The sequence below is a fragment of the Armigeres subalbatus genome, chromosome 2 (genome assembly GCF_024139115.2).
Source record: "Armigeres subalbatus isolate Guangzhou_Male chromosome 2, GZ_Asu_2, whole genome shotgun sequence".
Classification (NCBI taxonomy): Eukaryota; Metazoa; Arthropoda; class Insecta; order Diptera; family Culicidae; genus Armigeres; species Armigeres subalbatus.
The window spans coordinates 33,051,462-33,075,517 of NC_085140.1; the positions used below are offsets into that span (position 1 = coordinate 33,051,462).

Sequence of the window (24,056 nt, forward strand, 5' to 3'; positions counted from 1 at the left end):
GTAAATTGTTACTAGGGCTGTGAAATTCAATCTGAAATACATATTTTTACGCATTTTATAAAGGTGCACAGGATTCTTCTAATGAGCAAAATTATGTTATATATACAGGTATACCTCGATTATATGGACTTTTTAGGTGCAAAAAAGTCCATATAATCGAATTTTCCATATAATCGAAGCATTTTTTTTATATATAAATATGATGAAAATAATCTTAAAAAGAATGATACGGCAGTATTTTTCAAGTTTTCTCGAACATTGCGGCCATGGGACATCTTTGAAACGGATTTTTTGATAGAAGACCCAGACACCCATAGTGATATATGCAGGGCCGGATTTAGCCGGAAGGGGGCCCCGGGGCCGACAGTATGTGGGGGCCCCAAAATGTACAAAATAGGTTGGTTTTGGTACATAAGATTTGTGGGGGCCCGGGGCCATGGCCCCCCCGCCCCCCCCCCTAAATCAGGCCCTGGATATATGTGTTTGTGTGTAAATGTTTCTGTTATGCGTATGTGTGTGTGTATATATGTATTTTTGGGCCATTTGCTGTTGATCTGCACGAGCTCTAGACCCACTTCAACCACCCCAAATAATTGTCTAGTGATATTTTTGTTATGTAGATATTTAATCATTATCTTTTATTTATTCGAATTCAGGTTAATATTCATTATTAGCAAATACATTACAAATTATTTTCTCAAGATGCGTTTCTATTCACTACTAGTTGACCCGGCAGACGTTGTCCTGCATAGTAGGCGAAAATGCGCTTTGTGAACTGCCCATGCGAAATATCCTAATTTTAGTTTTTCATAATTTCCCCAACCTTACTCGTGATTTTCGCATGAGGAAATATCATATAAACCCGTCGGAAACGATAACGAACATATCTGCTGAAGGAATGAAGAAAATCCATCCAGCCGTTTTCGAGTTATGCGGATACGAACACAGACCATTTCATTTTTATTATTTAGAAGAAGAAGAAGAAGATAGATATTCTTGAAGATGTTTAATCTCATCTCACGTAGCGAAAATTGAGAATTGAGCGGCCAGCCATTCTCTTCAGCATACCTGATCACTCCGTCAATAGCATTTAGAGCCGATTCGTCAGATACTGGCTGAAATTCATCCTCTGCATCGAAAGATATTGGAATTTCCAAGCTGGTGTTATCTTGTGCACTCGAATCCAATGTATCGTAGGTCATTTCGTCGTCTGCACTTGGATTTCGTACGTTCTCCACAATTTCTGAGTCATCGAGAAATTCAAATTCAGCATTCTCTTCATCGATTATGCCGGACTGCATGATTTTTTCGGAAATGTCGATTAGTCGCTGTTTAATCACGGCCAGTGGCAAATCATCCTCGTTTTCAATTTCTTCGGGATTGTATAGTAAATTCCAAGACTTTCTTATGGAAGTCGTGGGAACTGCATCCCATGACTGCGCAACCCAGAATATCGCATCTTTAACGTTGATTTTTTTCACGTTTTCGTGGAATTCTCCGGGTCTTCCAAGAACTTCTCCCATCATAATATGTTTGTAACGTGATTTAATCATTTGGATTACGTTTTGGTCCATCGGCTGAATTACCGCAGTCGTATTTGGAGGTAGAAATATTGTCCATATAGCACCGTCAGACGTCTTCAGTTCATCCGCATTAAAATGTGCAGAACAATTGTCCAGAACTAAGACTGCTCGAACGGGAAGGCCTGACTCTATCACTGTCGAACTTGTGGCACAAAATGATCGAAAAACCATGTTTTGAACAAAGTACGCGTCATCCATGCATTCTTGGATGCAGTGTAGAAAACTGGAAGCTCTTTTAATTTTTTCAACGGCCGTGGATTTAAGTATTTTCCAATGACCATCAGAGGAAGCTTTAATGATCCATCCATGTCAAGGATGAATCATTAAAGCTACGTCAGAGTCTGACGTAGGGCTTAAATTTTCCCGGGAATCAACTTTCACAGCATATAATTGCTGAGATTGAAAGTAAGAACGCACCAGAGATTTTAGAGATTTCATCTTTATTTTGCAGATTCTAGATCTTGTTTAAGCATAAGGTCTGCAGAGTCCTGATGAGATTTTTCTTGTCGCCTTCTGAAGTATCCACATAGTACTCAAAGATATGTGATACAGTCCCTTCCCGATTTTGGCAACACGACCGGATTTTAATGTTGCCAAAATGGGGATGTTGCCAAAAACGGGAAAAAAATTCCATACAAAATTTCAATTTTTTTTTGTTTGCGTGATTGAAGTTAAATACTTAGGAAATGTACAACAAAGTATGTGGAGTGTGTTTAAGTGATGCACGTGCATCATAATTGACATTTTTGCGATATTATTCACAACTCGGAGATTGTAGTTCAAACAAAATTAAAACAAACTCAAGAATGGTAATCAAACGATAATGTAACTAATTAGCCAATTTCATAATACAAACTGAATAATAAATAATATTTGAAATTAGCAATAGCATCGGCCACGTCCTTACAAAAAATTGTAGTGATAAAAAAACGTTTTTATTCTATGCAAATTTCCTTGTGGTCGGTGTGATTAAGAGTAAAGTTCTGTGCACAACTTTCTATGACATTATGGAAAAAATAAACGCAAGGCATAAGTCGTGTCATTGTTTTAAAAAATGGTAAGGGGTCGTACACTAATTACGTAAGCAATTTTTATGGGATTTTCGACCCCCCTCTCCTATGTAAGATTTTTTTCATACAAATGATTTATATTTACATAGTGCGTAAGAAAACGAGAGACCGCCCCTCCCCCATAAGTGTATACGTAATATGTGTACGACTCCTAACGGAAATCTGCATTCTGCACATGGGTCGGCGAATCCAATGTAGTGTGAGTATGGATTAACTACACTGGACTACAGTTCTCCATAAACTACTTTCATTATTATAACTTTGAAAAGATGGAAGAATCCTACATCAGACTGAAGAGGATAGCAAAGCAGATCGGACTAGTCATAAACACGTTGAAGACGAAGTAGGCTCAAGAGAAGACAACGGCCATTCACCACGAGCTTGTATCAATGGCGACAAAATCAAGGTTGTTGAAGAATTCGTGTACTTGGGCTCACTTGATTTCCGATAACGATACCAGCAGACAAATTCGGAGATGTACGTGGCAGGAAAGCGTACGTACTTTGGACTCCAAAAAACACTCCGAACGAATAGAGTTCGCCGCCGTACCAACCAGACTCCCTATTAAACCGGTGACGGTAGTCCTCCGTGGACACGATATCCGGACAATGCTTGTGGAGGACCAACGCGCACTTGGAGTAAAAATGGTTCTCTACAACTATCCGACAGGCACAAGAAGGCGAGGTGTGCAGCGATTAAGGTGGATCGATCAGGTGGAAGACGATTTACGGACCCTCTGTAGACTGCGTGACTGGTAACGTACAGCAGTGGACGGAGACGACTGTTATGTACCGCAGAGGTCACTCCGGCCTTAGGCTGAATAAATAATAATAAAATCACATGTGCCGCATCACTCGCCTATCGAAGCAGCTAGAATTACATCAGCGATCTCATGGAAACTTCACAGGAGGTACTCCACTTCTGATACTTCGCCATCACAAACAGAACACTCGAAAGCAGGCATTGGAAGTGTGAGTGAGCATTGATCTATTGCAATCGTAGCATCTATAGCCAATGAGTGAACTGTCTCGCTCAAATGGATGCCAAACAACGAGTAGGAGCAATTGTTGCTGTGATAAACAATGAGCAACACCGTCTAACAAGCCAAGCCATGGTGAGGTATCCATGTAAGCAACGATTTTTGCATTAGTACCCCGCTTTCTTGAATGGCTTCTTCTAATAGCGCACCGTAACGACGCTCATTGTTGTATTACCAAGCTTCACTTAATAGACTTGCATTGGTGAGCGTTGAAGATCAATAAACGGTGAATCGAACGTCCAATTTTAAAGATTTTAGGAAGCTCATAACTTGCCCCGCGGCAGTGCATCAAGTTGGCTTAGATTAACCCGATTTTTTCTCTTGATCTGATTTTTTTCCAATGCCTGCTCGAGAGCCTCACGCCTTACATGTTACCAAACTCTTACCATTACTGTTGAACTGTTGCCAAACATGCCGGAATCAAAAGGCTCGTTATGCAATTGACACATCAGGAAACTGGAAAAGCTAACTGTTTTCTAATATTAATCGCTAGAGAAATTTGCGTGAATTTTAAACAACAAGACTCTTTAAAATAAATTGTTGCTTATAATCTATACGGGAATGCAGCAAAAAAACGGATAATCGGCTGATATCAGAAAAGAGGCGCATAATGAGCAAAACGGCTTGATGGCTATATAACGCATTTAGAAAATCGAATCTGCTAATCACTAGCAATTAAACCTACTGGGGTTTGCTTGCTCCTGGATCACTCATGCAGTATCGGTTGCAATGTGATGTAAACAGCGGGCTTCGCCTAATAGATGTTGTACTATGTACAACGGTGTGAGTCAGCTTGTCGACGACAAAATCAGTGAGAATGCAAAAAATACGACATTCTACGGTGGGCTGGTTATATTAGGGTAGTGTGAATAGGGACATGGAAAACGTGGATAAAAAGAGCAGAAAAGTTTCAATAGAAATTGTTTGCAATGAGCGGTGATACGAGTGGTGATTCATTATTTCAGTGAAAGTGCCCACTATTCGTATAGAGCCCATAATACGCATATAAACCTTAATGGTATTCACTTTTGGTTTTGTTTATCCTACTACATATTTATTAAAAGGTTTTAGCTCTAAAAAGTAATAAAAAAAATATTTTCGAGATTGTTGCCAAAATCGGGAAGAAAATGTTGCCAAAAACGGGTGTTGCCAAAATCGGGGGTAGACAAAAACGGGTGTTGCCAAAATCGGGATGGGACTGTATTTGAAACATGTCGCTGTGCACAAGCATCTGCGTTTTCAAAGACACTATTGCTTTGTTCCGACTCTTTCTAAACGGTTTAGGATTGCATCGCACTTTTCAGTAGCAACTCTACTTATACATGACTTCATTTATTATCATTATGTGGATGAAGGGAAATGAAAAGGATTTTGATTTATTTATTGGAAAAGGACATTTCCTCCATCAATAGGATGTCGTCAGTTGCATTCTAGCAAAAAATCCGCTTGAGGCCATTTCAAAATATTTTAACAACAGCCACTATACCGTGGCGCATCGAAATCCGTACACTTAAGCACCTTACTATATGAAAAAGTCATTAGAAAATAGGAATCGAATGTAAATAAAACGTTTGCCATTGACACAGAAGCATGAAGCCTTCTACTTTTGAAGTGTTTCACATTTACTCATTAAAAACTACGAAAAACATGATAAAATAATGAATAAAATCAACTACTCCTGACTCGAAATCCGTCCACCGTGGGCGGATTTCGAATCAAAGAATCAAAATCCGTACAGCTATTTTTTAGCTAAATATTTAAATTGAAGCAGTTTGATTGACTAAACTACCACTGTAAATAGTTCGATACGCACCTTGAGAAGCGATCCCTTCGATTTGTATTCCGCTTATCTTATGTAATGATTTGCAATTAGCAATTAAAACACGGTTACTTTTGGTGAAATTAGGCTCTACACGAAAACAAAATGGCGGCAAAAACTCCGCGTTTGGTGGGTGGCGATTTGTTTTTGATTTTTGTTGTTTTAATTTCAAAGCCTTCTTTCAATTTCTATGCCCTAAAAGCTTACTGCCAAGTATCTGCACAGGATAAGATCGATTATGTCTACATTAATTACCTTTAACCCCCTTTAATTTATTGACATCTCATGAGGTGGACGGATTTCGGTGCTGTACGGATTTCGGTCCCGCACGGTACCTGATGGTATAATTGCAATACTTCTATTATCAGGCGACAGGTGGTGTTGCTGCGTGTTTGTATCAATGTAATATTGCATATACACTAGTGACATCTGCTGTTCGATATCGTAAGATTTCAATGTTCCTTCCACACACACGAGGTGGAGAACAGTCTTGAAGAAATTGAAAGTATACAGCTTGAATTTAGTATGGAGGTACAATGAAATCTCTTTTATTGTTTAGAACTGTAAAACAAGTCGTGGGAACAAAAAATCTAAAAATTATTTGTTGCTTTTTGACCTAGCTTTCATATTTATGCGATGCGTAGTTAATAAGAACGGATGATTTGTCCATACAAGAAAATTCATTTTACTTTAAATGTTGTGGCGCCATCTCGTTCAAACAGCACCTTTGTCTTTGCCTTATTGAAAAAATGAAGTTTTATTAAGAGAACGAAGAGCAAATATTAGTAAAAATATAATTAATTAGTACCTTAGATTTAGTTAACGAGACTCAAAACCTGTAAAAACACTTCCCGGGAAATTCGGGAAACTAATGTTTATATCCCGGGAATCGGGAATCCCGGGAAATTTTCAGGTGCAGACAACGAATCTTTATCAACGTATGTATTTGTGGGCGTGCCTTTAAAGTAAAGACCGCTTTCATCTGCATTAAATATTTGAGATGGCTGTAAGTTCTGCGAACTCATTTCTGCCGAAAACTTATTCACATACTCTTCCACAATAGCCAGGTTGCTTGACAATTTTTCCCCCGTTATTTTAAGCAGGCGAATGCCATGGCGTTTGATAAACTTGTCGATGTAACCCCGGCTACCAAAACTCCCTGTACCAACCAACTCGTTGTAAAACTTTTCTGATTGCACCAGCAACATATCTTGGCTTACCGGAATATTACGTTGTCTTTGTTGTAAGAACCAGATGTATAATGCTTCATCGACTTTTGGGAAACGGGCAAGCTTGAAAACCTTGCGTTGTGCTGAGAATCAAAACCATTTCGAAAATTAGAAAAATAGCATTGGAAAGCATGAAGAAATATTTACCAATGTTCCCTTGAATATTCGAAACACTTTCCAAAATTTTTGCTTTGGATTGGCGAATGTTATATACGGTAGATCGTTTGACGCGATATTTTTTCATAATATCTTTCACTGAACATCCAGTATCAATAGCCTGAATAATTTTCAATTTGTCTGTTAGAAAGATACCCGATCGATTTTTCTTTAATTTCGTAGCCATTTTTAGAATTGTAATTTACTTTGAATATAGTCGATTTGAAATTAAAACTTTTTGCTTATTCGGAATGTCGAAATACCACCACGAGAATAAAAAAGCAATATGTAGTACCAACATAAAAAATGTTGCAATGTTCAAATCTACCGTTTGTTTTTTAAGTGACAGACCTAGACAATGAAAGGCAAAGACAAAGGTGCTGTTTGAACGAGATGGCGCCACAACATTTAAAGTAAAATAAATTTCCTTGTATGGACAAATCATCCGTTCTCATTAACTACGCATCGCATCAATATGAAACCTAGGTCAAAAAGCAACAAATAATTTTTAGATTTTTTGTTCTCATGACTTGTTTTACAGTTCTAAACAATAAAAGAGATTTCATTGTACCTCCATACTAAATTCTAGCTGTATACTTTCAATTTCTTCAAGACTGTTCTCCACCTCGTGTGTGTGAAAGGAACATTAAAAGCTTACGATATCGAACAGCAGATGTCACTAGTGTATATGCAATAGTACATTGATACAAACACACAGCAACACCACCTGTCGCCTGATCATGGAAATATTGCAATTATACCATCAGATGTAGTGGCTGTTGTTAAAATATTTAGGAAGGGCCTCAAGCGGAATTTTTGCTAGAATGCAACTGACGATCTCCTATTATACCATCAGGTGTAGTGGCTGTTGTTAAAATGTTTTGAAAGGGCCTCAAGCGGAATTTTTGCTAGAATGCAACTGACGATCTCCTATTATTGGCAAATACATATGACAAAGTGTAAAAAGATGCCTAAAAAAGTTTCTATGATGCAATAGGAGGTCGTCAGTTGCATTCTACCAAAAAATCCGCTTGAGGCCCTTTCAAAAAATTTGAACAACAGCCACTACACCTGATGGTATAATTGCATTATTTCCATTATCAGGCGACAGGTGGTGTTGCTGCGTGTTTGTATTAATGTAATATTGCATATACACTAGTGACATCTGCTGTTGGATATCATAAGCTTTCAATGTTCCTTCCACACACACGAGGTGGAGAACAGTCTTGAAGAAATTGAAAGTATACAGCTAGAATTTAGTATGGAAGTACAATGAAATCTCTTTTATTGTTTAGAACTGCAAAACAAGTCGTGGGTACAAAAAATCTAAAAATTATTTGATGCTTTTTGACCTAGCTTTCATATTGATGCGATGCGTAGTTGATGAGAACGGATGATTTGTCCATACAAGGAAATTAATTTTACTTTAAATGTTGTGGCGCCATCTCGTTCAAACAGCACCTTTGTCTTTGCCTTATTGTGCCATGTTCCATAGTAACTATGGGACATTTATACTTGGAGTGACAATAAAATACGATGGAAACAATCAGATTGCGTTTTAAAACATTAAACAGCAACATAAATTTTGCAAGAAAAAAATGTCCATATAATCGAGGGTCTATATAATCGAGGTATACCTGTATGAGGACGAATAAGAAGGATCATGTTTTGGCTGTTACGCCCTTTTCAAATGTTGACCTAGTAATATCAGTTCTCTATCTGCGTATACGCCTGGCAGATGTGGATACATAATTGAGTATCCCACAAAATAAAACATAAACCTAAGCATTCCGTTTCTAATTTGACTTAGCTCAATACTATAAAACCACGCTGACAAGACAATATGTAGTATGTTTCAGCATAATTACATAATTCTTAAGTGAACTAAGATTATAAACTAAATTTGAATCCGTATATAAAAAATCCCATTTCTATATTTTTATTTACTTACTGATATAAAATTGATCAGATTCGGAAGCACACGCTCCACGATGAGTTCCTTTGAAAGCGGCACACATGATGAGGTATTGCCTTGTCGCCGATTTATCACATGCGGCGAGAATGCGGTGATTCATCACAGACTGCCTCTTCTGTTATTATAACTCTATTGGTCGCAAAACAGTTATTAGACTCCGAAAAAATGAATTCAGAATTGCGTATATCATGTAAAACCTATTTAATAAAAATTCCGCGGAAAACAAATTAAAATTTCGTTTCGTATCGAAAAATTTCGAAATTAATGAGCCTTGATTTCGTATCGTTTCGAAGTGTCGAAAGTAAAGCTATATTTCGTTTCGTTTCGATCCGAATCAACATAGACATTTTAAATTTCGTTTCGTTTCGTTTCGTTAGGAAAAAATGTGTTATCGCATACCCTTAGTAATAGTTATAATGATAAATAAATAAGTGATATAGAAACGAATGATGTATTGAAGCTATTTGCAATTATTTTAAAGATTCTAGCAGATGCAACGTTGATAATTGTTGGGATGAATGATACTCGTCGAGATTATTTTCATAATTATTTTTCTTCTCAAGGCATGTTTTCAGTCCTGTGCGACAAGCATGGTTTTCCATATTTCTTCATTTAAACAGTCAGAAAACAGAACTACTTGAACGAATGAGAAAATGGAACAGGACTGACCGAATAGACGGTATTTGATTTGAAGATCCAACGTATTTAGACTGCGGATATCATATGAAAAAGTGTAAAGCTTTGCCTACTGCACATGCCACTTAGGTTTTCAATAAACATGTAAAGTATTTGGTTCAATTAGGCAACAGAATTGCATTCAAATGAATCCCGCCTTTCGAAAGAACACTCATTGGGCATTTCGCCAAATTCATGTCACGGACCACGCCTCCCCAACCTAACCAACATCAGCCCGATAATTGCCTTTATTACATACCTTTTATCCTATTAACGGGTGAAGCGTGCATCAAATCATTGGCGAGGTCGCTGGATATGCTGAAAATAAAAATGAGAGAAAAACATAAATCGATAAGTGCCGTGCACGCGTTAATCGTGTTACATCGTTTCTGCTCCGATCGAGTGAAGCATTAACCGAAATGTAAATTAGACACAAATTTCAAAATAGGCAATTAACGGTGCTGTTCGCGTTGGCTACCAGCCGGGATCAAGAGCTGCACCAGGAAAGCACTTTGCCATAGCAAGTACTGAAACTTGGATGACGCTTCATAATCAGCTCACGGTTTCGCAACTCTGCGGTCGGTTTGATGTGCGCTGCGAAACAACGAAGAGGCGTGGGCATTCATCTACTCGATTGTCTGATTAACATTTTTGTTGCGGATCTAATGGTTTGCAAAAATGCAAAGCACAATCGAAAATTGAGGCTGAACTATATTCTGAAATGTTTGGTTATGGCACCGTAATAAAGAGCCTTTATTATAATAATTAGTTCAAATAATTTCTATTATGAGATTTACGTGAAAATGATTATATCAAATGTTGTTAGAGAATTGCTAACAACAAACTTTAACGAATAAACTACTTCATATCTTCCACAAACGTCTATTTAAACTAGTAAATAGTAAATTCCATAATTTTGCATTCCCAATCTATTGTTGAGAATTTTCCCCACATTATGTGGCATATACTTGGAAGCCCCTTTCGCAACAGACATCATCCTCAACCTTCAAAGCGAAAGAAAATCACCGGAACCACTTACATCACCAATGGGGCTCGCAAGGTTGTGCGAAAATTGGCAGTTATTAAAAACCCTACAATTACCAGCTCGTTCCGTTCCGTTGTTGCTGCGGTCTGTGAAAATAGCCGACAGTAGTCGTCACCGTCGTCATCTTTACCACACCGCCAGCCGGTCGGGTTCATTGAAGCTGTTAGGTGCGCAACGACACTATTCAAGCCGAGATTCCTCACCGCAGAGTACAATAATTATTGTGTTCACTCACCATTTTGAGGTGGGTGGGGATGGGTTCTGTGCCATCCAATCAGGTTAGTGCCATTGCGAACGGTGGGTGGGAAAATTTCTCAGACCATTTAGCAGGCTTCTGAGTAGGACAGTTCAAAATTATGGTGGATGGTTTCCCAAGACGAATTACCCATATTTTGAAAGGATTTCGAGGAAGCGGGCCTTTTTCATTCTAAGCTTCACTCGCCAAAATTGCGTCGAATCCGACTCATTTTCGTAAAAAAAAACGGGACAACCCACAAGTTGTGTAAATGTTACAGCTTCACTGCAATGATGATGTCTCGGAAATCGGAGAATAATTTCCAACAAAAATATTCCAGGAATAAGGCAAATAAATTGACCTACTTTACGGGGTTTTGGTTTGTTAAAGAAATGACCTTCAATTTGTGTGATAGGGTTACGGCAGATATTTTTTTATCCATGGTATAATTCCTGTCATAGGCCCTAAAACCAAATGGTCTATTTGCTGTAACTCCACCACAACAGAACGTTTCTTATGAGCGGATGAGTTATAGCAAAAATAGTGTCTCTTTCATTGGTTTTTGAGCCTATAACGGGGATTAGAAGACGGAAATACCTGTCGTACCTCTATTATTATTTTAATGAGGTCGTCACATTTAGGGGAGAACAGTCCAAAATACACCCCTTCAGCATTTTCAATGTTTTTCAATTCAAACAAGAACACCAAACTATTGAAACGTGACTATGCAAATTAACAAAAACCACACAATGATCTTCTTCTCCTGCTATTGCTTTACATTCGGATTTGGATTGGATTTGGATTGGATTTGGATTGGATTTGGATTGGATTTGGATTGGTTGGATTGGTTTGGATTGGTTTGGATTGGTTTGGATTGGTTTGGATTGGATTTTGGATTGGTTGGATTGGATTGGATTGGTTTGGATTGGTTTGGATTGGTTGGATTGGTTTGGATTGGTTTGGATTGGTTGGATTGGTTTGAATTGGTTTGGATTGGTTTGGATTGGATATGGATTGGTTTGGATTGGTTTGGATTGGTTTGGATTGGTTTGGATTGGTTTGGATTGGTTTGGATTGGTTTGGATTGGTTGGATTGGTTTGGATTGGTTTGGATTGGTTTGGATTGGTTTGGATTGGTTTGGATTGGTTTGGATTGGTTTGGATTGGTTTGGATTGGTTTGGATTGTGTTTGGATTGGTTTGGATTGGATTGGTTTGGATTGTGTTGGATTGGTTTGGATTGGTTTGGATTGGTTTGGATTGGTTTGGATTGGTTGGATTGGTTTGGATTGGTTTGGATTGGTTTGGATTGGTTTGGATTGGTTTGGATTGGTTTGGTTGGTTTGGATTGGTTTGGATTGGTTTGGTTGGTTTGGTTGGTTTGGATTGGTTTGGATTGGTTTGGATTGGTTTGGATTGGTTTGGATTGGTTTGGATTGGTTTGGATTGGTTTGGATTGGTTTGGATTGGTTTGGATTGGTTTGGATTGGTTTGGATTGGTTTGGATTGGTTTGGATTGGATTTGGATTGGTTTGGATTGGTTTGGATTGGTTTGGATTGGTTTGGATTGGTTTGGATTGGTTTGGATTGGTTTGGATTGGTTTGGATTGGTTTGGATTGGTTTGGATTGGTTTGGATTGGATTTGGATTGGTTTGGTTGGTTTGGATTGGTTTGGATTGGTTTGGATTGGTTTGGATTGGTTTGGATTGGTTTGGATTGGTTTGGATTGGTTTGGATTGGTTTGGATTGGTTTGGATTGGTTTGGATTGGATTTGGATTGGTTTGGTTGGTTTGGATTGGTTTGGATTGGTTTGGATTGGTTTGGATTGGTTTGGATTGGTTTGGATTGGTTTGGATTGGTTTGGATTGGTTTGGTTGGTTTGGATTGGTTTGGATTGGTTTGGATTGGTTTGGATTGGTTTGGATTGGTTTGGTTGGTTTGGATTGGTTTGGATTGGTTTGGATTGGTTTGGATTGGTTTGGATTGGTTTGGATTGGTTTGGATTGGATTTGGATTGGTTTGGATTGGTTTGGATTGGTTTGGATTGGTTTGGATTGGTTTGGATTGGTTTGGATTGGTTTGGTTGGTTTGGATTGGTTTGGATTGGTTTGGATTGGTTGGATTGGTTTGGATTGGTTTGGATTGGTTTGGATTGGTTTGGATTGGTTTGGATTGGTTTGGATTGGTTTGGATTGGTTTGGATTGGTTTGGTTGGTTTGGATTGGTTTGGATTGGTTTGGATTGGTTTGGATTGGTTTGGATTGGTTTGGATTGGTTTGGATTGGTTTGGTTGGTTTGGATTGGTTTGGATTGGTTTGGATTGGTTTGGATTGGTTTGGATTGGTTTGGATTGGTTTGGATTGGTTTGGATTGGTTTGGTTGGTTTGGATTGGTTTGGATTGGTTTGGATTGGTTTGGATTGGTTTGGATTGGTTTGGATTGGTTTGGATTGGTTTGGTTGGTTTGGATTGGTTTGGATTGGTTTGGATTGGTTTGGTTGGTTTGGATTGGTTTGGATTGGTTTGGATTGGTTTGGATTGGTTTGGATTTGGTTTGGATTGGTTTGGATTGGTTTGGTTGGTTTGGATTGGATTTGGATTGGTTTGGATTGGTTTGGATTGGTTTGGTTTGGTTGGTTTGGATTGGTTTGGATTGGTTTGGATTGGATTTGGATTGGTTTGGATTGGTTTGGATTGGTTTGGATTGGTTTGGATTGGTTTGGATTGGTTTGGTTGGTTTGGTTGGTTTGGATTGGTTTGGATTGGTTTGGATTGGTTTGGATTGGTTTGGATTGGTTTGGATTGGTTTGGTTGGTTTGGATTGGTTGGATTGGTTTGGATTGGTTTGGATTGGTTTGGATTGGTTTGGATTGGTTTGGATTGGTTTGGATTGGTTTGGATTGGTTTGGATTGGTTTGGATTGGTTTGGATTGGTTTGGATTGGTTTGGATTGGTTTGGATTGGTTTGGATTGGTTTGGTTGGTTTGGATTGGTTTGGATTGGTTTGGATTGGTTTGGATTGGTTTGGATTGGTTTGGATTGGTTTGGATTGGTTTGGATTGGTTTGGATTGGATTTGGATTGGTTTGGATTGGTTTGGATTGGATTTGGATTGGTTTGGTTGGTTTGGATTGGTTTGATTGGTTTGGATTGGTTTGGATTGGTTTGGATTGGTTTGGATTGGTTTGGATTGGTTTGGATTGGTTTGGATTGGTTTGGATTGGTTTGGATTGGTTTGGATTGGTTTGGATTGGTTTGGATTGGTTTGGATTGGTTTGGATTGGTTTGGATTGGTTTGGATTGGTTTGGATTGGATTTGGATTGGTTTGGATTGGTTTGGATTGGTTTGGATTGGTTGGATTGGTTTGGATTGGTTTGATTGGTTTGGATTGCATTTGGATTGGATTTGGATTGGATTGAGATTGGATTTGGATTGGATTGGATTTTGATTGGATTTTGATTGGATTTGGATTGGATTTGGATTGGATTGGATTTTGATTGGATTTGAGTTGGATTTGTCTTGGATTTGAATTTGATTTGGACTGGATTTGGATTGGATTTGGATTGGATTTGGATTGGATTTGGATTGGATTTGGATTGGATTTGGATTGGATTTGGATTGGATTTTGATTGGATTTGAATTGATTTAGATTGTATTAAGATTCAAGTAAGTTCCGAAAGGTTGGATTTCAGGCCGGGTCAAATCCTATATCTAGATTATTTTTTTAATATATGAAATTGAAGTCTAACTCAATACAAAACTGTACTGCCCATAATTTCATAGTTGACGTAACAACCATTGCCCTTTCGCTTGTATTAAAAAAAAAATCGGGACAATCATCGCAAACTCAAATCTTTTCAACCCGCAAGCACTTATATAAGGCTTGGAACAAGCATCGTATTGATGTTGCAGCGATTGAATAATCCTAAAAATTATTACACGTTTACAATTTGCTGAAATTTCGAATGGTTGATACGTCAACTATGAAATCATGGGCAGTGTAGGTCAACACTAACCCTCTCTGATTTTAGCATCCTTTTCTTCGAAAAATCAAATAATAATCGACTGAATAATTCATCTCTTTATTATTCTCATGATTTCTTCGTCAGATTCGCATGCCGATAATTTACAATTTCCAATATGCATAATACTGCCGTAATCTAAAAAAGTGATGTATACGCCATTTTCCAAAAATGGTGTTAACGAGTACTACTCATCGAGCACTTTAACAGAAAAATGGAAAACATGCATGTTGTAAAATGGCTGTTACGTCACTTTTCCAGATTACGGCAGAATAGTGGTCTCGTTGTAGTTTCCTGTTTAACATATTTAGAATACACGTGTTTCAAGCATTCTCAAAACTTATTAAGTTACCCATCAACATCGCCATCATTCCAGAGTGGTCAGCTCCCGCCAAATGCTGCTTCTATCACGTCAGGACTCACTTTTCGTTTCGTTACGTTCGCTTTCCAGTTCCGGTAGATGATATTCCCCATTCGGGAAAGAATCGCCTGAAACGTGCCTCACAGTGAGATATTAGTATCCATTCCTGTACCGACAGAAGCTCTTCCTACATATTTCTTATCTGCATACGATTCTTCTCGTTTCCCCGAACGGCATGGATTATGGTTCAATAAAAACTACGATACAAGACAGAGATCCGGAATTCCCCCATCGGGACAAAAAGACTGTTCACATTAAAATAGGGACATAACAAATTACGAAATTAATTATTTTTTTTTATTATTGTGACAAGCACAGCGGCATAGAATAAGTTGATCTTGAAAACTTTTGAGCATAAAATTGAAATGTTTCCTAAGCAGCTTGAGTGTTCAAATTCTCGTATGAACATCCCCGCCTTCACAATGTCTTTTTTGCATCGAACGTTCTCGCACTGACCAGCACCATTGGGGTATTTCATTTTTAATTGCAATACTCGATCATTCCACTTGGGTGAGTTGGTGTGCATTGCAGTGCCATCGTAGTACTGAGCCGAAGATTACTGACTAGCCGGAGGGACAGCTCAAGCATATAATTGAATGGGATTTATCGACGTATGTAATTCGATTAGAAAACAGCTCATCCCTCTATCCGTTTTCGGAAATTGAACAGGATTTTGTGGTGTTGAATTAAAAATCAATATCTTCAAGACGATTGCGTCGAACGAGCAACACATTCATACACACACAACAATTCGGCCAATCGAAAGAGGCTCAACTCTACACCTACTCGGGATTACGAATCGAGCACAAGTTCACCTTTCACGCTGCTGTTGCTACGGCCCCTGCTGACGAAGGTAAACCAGAAAGCCATTCACTTCCAACGATAAAAAAGTGCATTTTTCATCGCCGGCACTGGCTGCAACTATCAACCAGGCGAATCCTACTGAACCCCTGGCAGTGGAGTTCCGCAACTAGGCAAGCTGCGAAAAATAGTGCACAAATTTTATTTATATGGTACAAACGAACCACACCAGAGGCTCAGAGTTGTAAAAAACGAACGCGACGACGATGGAGTGGAGACATTTGCATAAATCAGGCTGCACTAAAGTGCAAATGCATCGAATCGTTCTCCGCCATTTCGAGTCGGGACTTGCCAGGGGAGCTATTCGTGAAAGCTTGATCACTGCAGACAACAACGTCGGAAAAGCGGATCTACTAAACAAGTCTCACCTGATAGGAATATCTGGTCGGATTGTGGAGAGCATTTTTGAATATGGGAGCGAGAAGTATGTCCGCTACCAAAGGATCAACGATTTGAGTGTGTTTGGATTGATGGTCAACGATCGCATCAAATCAGTTCAATCAACTCCCACAGTTCAAGTTATATGTTGTAGGGCAAATATACACCCATCCAGTGTTTGTTAGACTTTTATACAATTCTGTATTCTTAAATCTGTATAAAATTGAGCGTATGCGAAATTACTGGACTATTGTAGAAAAAATGAGGCTGATAAAGCTTGCAAAATCATAATACAATATTTGTGTGAGAGTCTTGCAATTTTTCTTTTGCTTGGTTCTTATAAGTATACAGATTTTTTACCTTTCTTGAGAGTTTTACCGAAAAGCTATCATCAACTGATCAAATGTCTGTCTGTCTGTGTGTATACGTGCGTGTGTGTGCCAATGAAAAACCGAAAAACATTAGCCAACTTTTGATATAGTAATCATTAACCGATTTTCTCACAACATGGACAAAACCTAGTTGATCACTATTGGCAATAATCACGATCGGTCAATGATCGTCGGTCGTTCGTACGTTTTGAAAAAAAAGGCTGATCGAATTATATTGAGATCTCCAAGCAGATTGTACCAACACTATCACAGAGGCATTTTTCGCGCAGCACACTGAATCAAATTAAAAAATTTCATTTACACCTGATGTCTGTCAGACAAATCATGCGTTTAGTTAAAAATTGCGAAGTTATTCTTAGTGTAACCTCGGATTTGTTTGTTCTTTTCTAACAGCAAACAAGAAAAACTGACGGTTTTAAGTAACAGCAAACAAAGGGAATGTTTTATAAACACTTCACACATACGTAAGTATAGATGGAAACCTTAATAGGTATGGTTGGTTGGTTAATTCGCTTCAAAGCATTTGCAAAAGCCGTAAGGTATGCAATTTTTGTTATATGTATGATTTATTATAATTATTGAGCGTCTTAGGGGAAATGTTACAAACTTAAATTTACTTCCACTATAATAATCACTGTGCATCATCAGATACGTAGTTCGTTTTCTACTTGAAAACCTCTTGTTTTGCGTTTTCCTATCGTTTTTTTAACTTTTTCTCCAGTTGTTTTGGAAACTGACATCCATGGTGTTTCGCTCTCTCACGGTTGGTGTTTTCGGCTCGATTTGCTGTACTTCTTCAAGTTGTTCGTTTTCTCCGTTCGGGTCTGCTTCTGAAAACGAAGTTGTCGGATCAGCTGGATTCTGCGATGGGGTTTGGTAATATGACACCTTGCTGCATCAATTTAAATACTTATTACGAATGGGAATAAATTTACAAAATTGTTATATAACTCACAGTCTTTCCTGACAGTGCGCCTTCAAGAAATCGTTGAAGTATTGCCATGATGGACTGTCGGGTGCTGCGAATCCGGAAGATGAAGCAACGGTAATCTTCCCCTGATCGCGGACGAATCTGTCTCTCAAGCTTAATAATAAAATGTATTTGCTATGTTTTTGACGTTGGACAACGTTTTACCCGAAGGTACTGGGTGTCAAAACAGAATCTAAAATTGGGGACCGTAATGGAATCATATAAGATTTTGCACTTTGGACTTTTGATATTTATATATCAATCGACTCGGAAACTCTCCAGCAATTTGTCAATTTCATTAAAACTTTTGATTATTTACGATAAACTATTGAAAATATCAATTCTTATCCTACCCAGTAAAAATATCAGAACCAACCGAATCCGAATGATGTAAGTTACGGGCCTTTTGACCCATCGTTTCATTTTCTCCGGGTATAAAAATGCCCGTGACTCACGCTCGCGCGTCATTTTTGTACGATGATCCACAGTGAGTTTTTGGGCTCTCCTTAGCCGTGCGGTAAGACGCGCGGCTACAAAGCAAGACCATGCTGAGGGTGGCTGGATTCGATTCCCGGTGCCGGTTTTGACAATTTTCGGTTTGGAAATTGTCTCGACTTCCCTGGCCATATAAGGTATCATCGTGTTAGCCTCATGATATAAGAATGCAAAAATGGTAACTTGGCTTAGAAACCTCGCGGTTAATAACTGTGAAAGTGCTGAATGAACACTAAGCAGCGAGGTTGCAATGTCCCAGTAGGATATGTAATGCCAATTAGAAGAAGATCCACAGCGAGTGGTCATAGAAAGCGGCAACAGAGAGCGCACAGAACGATGGCGTTGGTAGCGGTCCTAGCATCGAAGGCGGTGGTTTCTTCATCTGTAGCAGCGGTTTAGCGGCAAACTATCGACTGGCTATCGTCGGCGTCAGCGGCATTATAATAAAATTTTCATGTATGGTTTCGAATCTGGTTTTGTTGCAAGACCAATAAATTGGTTATTTTCAGGACCTCCATTTTATACAAAGAAGGTTGTTGTAAAACCCTAAATGGCCAGAACCTAGTTGTGACAGCGACTCTCCGTGGATGCGTGTGCACGCCGCGGAGGTCTGACTATGAGAGGCAAAGTCATGGCTTGCAGCTCACCGATTTACACGCTGAAGGCATTTTACTCAAACCCCACACTTGTTGTGTGAAGAATTTTGTACAAAATGCAAATTGACCGCATTGCAACGCCAGTAAGTTGACATCCATAGCAGAATCAGGAGGAAGAGGCGCGTTGGAGGTAGATACTACAAATATGTATTCGCATGGATGGCATCAATGACAGCCAAGTGAAATTTTCTCAAGATTCTTATTTGGGTTTGATGCAGTTTGTGATTGGGTAGGTATTGAAAATAAATCGATTTTCAGGATCACAATTTTGTGGAATCTATGATCTAGCCGAGACGAACTTTGTGGAAAGTCCAAATTATAATCGCTTGACGACAGCAGAATGTTGTCGTCGGTAAATGGCTCTACGCTCTATGGCGTGCGCGGAAAAGCTGATTTCACGCTCCGTCATGTTGTACAACTTTGACTCCTCCCCCAGGAAATTTTGTTCGGTCGGAGCAAAGTCGGATCGTTTGTGGGCAAGTTGTACAACTGTTGAGCAGTACAACTTGCCCACAGACGGTCCGACTGGGGCCACTAATCCATAAATTTAACCCAGTAGTATGAGTGTTACGGTTACACAATATTTGCATCCATACCGATCAACAAAGAGGCGGGACTAATGGACCTTCCTCATTGATTATACGAAAACTGCCTTCCCCCACGCGAGTGGCATTTCAATTGAAATGTCGTGGAGAACGGATAGCGATCCCAGCATCGACGGAGTTGCCGAAGCAAACTTTATTCCAGCTCATGGCGTGGGTCGTGTGGTCATCGTAGACAGCTGTTAGTGCTTCGAAAGATGCATTAATATAAGATATTAATTGGTTCTACTCAGGGCCAACATTCTATACAAAGGAATATTAGACGTGACGAATTTGTTCAAAGTACGACGTCAGAAAGTTGTCGTCCGTAGCAGAATCACGAACGCGCACTTAGCACTTCCCACAAATATTTATTCACATAGATGGCGTCAGTGGCAGCCAAGTGAAATTTTCGCTCATGAATCTACAACATATTTGATCAAAATATGTATGATATTTTACCATACTCATGTTCTAACCAACCAAACAATAATAATTAAGTTAATACAAAAATTATGATCATAATAAATTACAATTCGTTTTGTGTTACAATAATATCCTTACTCTGTCCAACGGCTACCTTGCATGGAAGAAATAAACTACCCAATAGTGAGTTTAATTCACCCAACCTCGAACATCCGTACGGGAAGCCAAAATTGAGTAAGTAGGGTCGAAGTAGTTTGCCTTTACTCCCATGTTAAAAAAGTACCCAACGGAAAATTTATTGACCCAAATTTAAGTTTAATTCACTCAATTTCGACCCCAGGTAATAAAACACAAAATTTGCTTCCCGTATTGAACTGGCGTCGTTGGATTGTTTGGCTCTTTTGTTTTTGACAACAAAAGAAAGAGTGGATGAAAGAGAAGAGAAAAAATAACTCGAAAGTAAATTTAAAAATACTCAATTTTGGATACTTTTTTTCTTCCGTGTGCGGTCGTGTCTTGTGCACAACCCTTCTGATTTTTTTTATACAACAAAAAAAAACAAGTTGACCCGAAAGAAGTTGTCCTGCATAGTAGGCGAAAAAGTTCGTTGTGAACTGCCTATGCGTCATTCCCATACGAATCTACATTTTAGTTCTTCACGATTTACTCATCTTTACTAATTATTTTCGCATGAGGAAGTATCATATAAACCCGTCGGAACGAACGTAATCGCTGAAGGCATCATCACCGCCAAATGGATTAATCTGTTTTTTTTTTGTGACATAACGCTCGAATAACGAAACCGCAAAAATTAGTTTACACAGGATTTCTGAAAAAATACTCGCAGTTTATTTGACATTTAACTTATTCTCCGATTATGAATTTGGTTGATTAGTAAAAAGGTCAACGAGAAATACGCAATCACTGCTAGGGAAATTAATCTAGGTTTTTATATGGATCACAAACATCACCGTCGGCGTTAGGTGGAACTATTCGGGTTTTTGACGTGGGACTACGTCTGTTGTGTTTTCTATATTAGGGTACAAATTGCAATTACGAGAAATCGAAAAAACGTCACCAATATTTTGATTGACTTTAAATTTTAATATATCAGCTGTTTCTCGCTGGATTTGAAATTTTCGGGAACCATTCGATCAAGGATGAGTTAACGCTTCATATTTTTCTAAGGAAAAAGATCGTTCGGAAGAAAGCCATTTGGCCGAAGACCACAAGGCTGACAATTGTTTGGTCGAATTTGTCGCTTGCCCGAATATACCATTTGTTAAAAGACTATCTGACATGAAGTTATTTGGTCTTTGTCATTCGGTCGAACAGTTCATTTGGCTGAAAAAATCGGTTGGCCGAATTTGCCAATTGGCCGAAATTCGGTCAAAAGTGTCGTTCGGCTGCAGCCCATTTTGATTATTTTCAAGACATTGACAGAAGAATATTTTGAATTTCGCCGGAAAATCGGAACAACTTCCCCAGAAAATTCTTTACATTTTTTTAGAATATTCATTTGACTTTGCAATCATAACATACCGACAGTTCTCAAATGAACTGTTGTCAAAAATTAGGTTACCAATGATGCTGACAGCAAGACTGGCAGCCCTTTGATTCATTTCAAATTTATAGCAAATTCAAATTGAAAAATTTCACACAACATAGGGTAGAAATAGAATGAAATAATAAGGAATTATGTTCAGTTATGCTACGTTTAGACAAGGCAAGTGAATTGAGCAAGTCGCTTGAATCGAACGCGAACTGAACGTGTAAACACCTTAATTCAATTCACTTGAACGAAAAGAAAGTTGAACATGTTCAACTTTTGGCAAGTCAATTGAATTCAACTGAGTTGTTCAATTCACTTGCCCTGTCAAAACGTAGCATTAGAGTCAAACAGCCAAAAGTGAGGTAACTCAATAAAAGTCCCGCAAAATCTCGAGAGGTTTTTTTTATTTAAAATATAGTTGTGCCCAGTGAAAAGCCCTAAGGTGTCCGGCCGCAATAATGTGTTCCCGGCCGTTTGCGAATCCCGAATCCCGTCGGAACCTACGATCTTGCCCTATCATCTTGGTGCCGTGACCAGGATCAGGTTTCCTCCCAGAATATCCGCCATTGCAATCCTACCTCCCCAATGTACCTTCACAATTCCCCAAGCACCACTCTCTGGGCTCTCCGGAATCAAACCTTCCACGATACATTAGTTGCGCTTATCCAGTCCAACACCGAGGTCCACGATATTCAAAAATTCCACCATCTCCGTGCTGCTCTGAAAAGAGAAGCAGCGCAGTTGGTCGAATCGATTAGAATTAGTTCCGCCAACTACAACATCGCCTGGCTAACTTTAGTCTCTCGCTACGCTAACGACTACCTCTTCAAAAACGCCACTTGCAAGCTCTCCTCGACTATCCCCGCATGAAAAAGGAATCCGCCGCAGCTCTACACTCAGTTGTCGATGAGTACGAACGACACACGAAAACATTAAGTTAATTAGCTTTGAGCTCAACCTTGCCTTCCCCATCATGCCCCGCATTACCCTCGACTTGCCCGTCGTGTCATCCCCAGGAGAAGATTGGAATTTCCCAAAGAATCTGATGCTAGCTGACCCCACTTTCCACAAGACAGGATCCATCGATATGCTACTAGGCCCTGTGCATTTTATCTCCTACATAGCAGCCGGATTGAAATTGCTAAAAGCCCCACATTAATTAAAAGCGTTTTTGGTTGGATTGTTACCGACAGGATTCAAACTCCCGTAAATAAACTCCCTGTAGCATGTCATGTCTCGCTTTCGGATCCACTAAATGAATCTCTGGAGCGCTTCTGGCGCATAGAAGAAGTCGAAAATCAGCGAAATTATTCTGTTGAAGAGCAGGAGTGTGAGACCAACTATGTATCTGGTGTCTCCCGCACAGTGGAAGGAAGATACATCGTGCGACTTCCGCGACATGTAGATTTTGATCACATGTTGGGTGAATCGAAATCTGCTGCTATCCGCCGTTCGCATTGTCTCGAAATCGTTTAAGCAGGGAGCCCCATTTGATGGAAGAATTCCATTCTTTCATGTCGAAATATCTGTCATTCGGTCTCATGAGACTCGTTTTGGCAAATGAAACGGAACCGGCGCAGGTAAACTACCTACCTCATCATGCCGTTATGAAAGAAGCCCGGGTTGTCTTTGACGGATCGACTAAAACATCCACTGGGTATTCCCTTAACGACGGCCTTCTGGTAGGTCCGATTGTCCAAGATGAGTTACTCACTCTTGTTCTACGATTCAGAAAAGGCCCCGTTGCTCTTGTCGTGGACATCGCTAAAACGTACCGTCCAGTGCTACTGCACACCGATGACACGCCACTGCAATGAATACTCTAGCGATTCCGCACGGATGAGCCGATCACAACGTATGAGCTGGTCACAGTAACATATGATCTTGCTCCATCTTCTTTTTTGGCGACGCGTACCCTGCAACAGCTAGCTGCCGATGAAGGAGATGCCTACCCACTAGGTGGTCCAGCACTGAAGAAGGGATTCTACATTGACGACTTGATTATTATTATTTATTTAATCAGACTAAGGCCGAAGTGGCCTGTGCGGTATATAAGAGTCTTCTCCATTCGGCTCGGTCCATGGCTACACGTCGCCAACCACGCAGTCTACGGAGGGTCCGCAAGTCATCTTCCACCTGATCGATCCACCTTGCCCGCTGCGCACCTCGCCTTCTTGTGCCCGTCGGATCGTTGTCGAGAACCATTTTCACCGGGTTACTGTCCGACATTCTGGCTACGTGCCCGGCCCATCGCAGTCGTCCGATTTTCGCGGTGTGAACGATGGATGGTTCTCCCAACAGCTGATGCAACTCGTGGTTCATTCGCCTCCTCCACGTACCGTCCGCCATCTGCAACCCACCATAGATGGTACGCAACACTTTCCTTTCGAAACTCCCAGTGCGCGTTGGTCCTCCACGAGCATCGTCCAGGTCTCGTGTCCGTAGAGGACTACCGGTCTAATTATCGTTTTGTAGA

At 39.6% G+C, this 24,056-nt stretch overlaps 1 protein-coding gene across 3 annotated transcripts in view; it reads right to left on the reverse strand.

Moving 5' to 3' along the window:
* Positions 1–24,056, reverse strand: part of LOC134218433 (uncharacterized) — a 914,466-nt gene that overhangs the window by 381,939 nt on the left and 508,471 nt on the right. For all 3 annotated transcript variants that reach the window (XM_062697419.1, XM_062697417.1, XM_062697418.1), the window contains exon 2: positions 9,806–9,864. The gene's annotated coding sequence lies outside the window, so the exon portion shown is untranslated. The remainder of the gene's footprint in view (positions 1–9,805; positions 9,865–24,056) is intronic.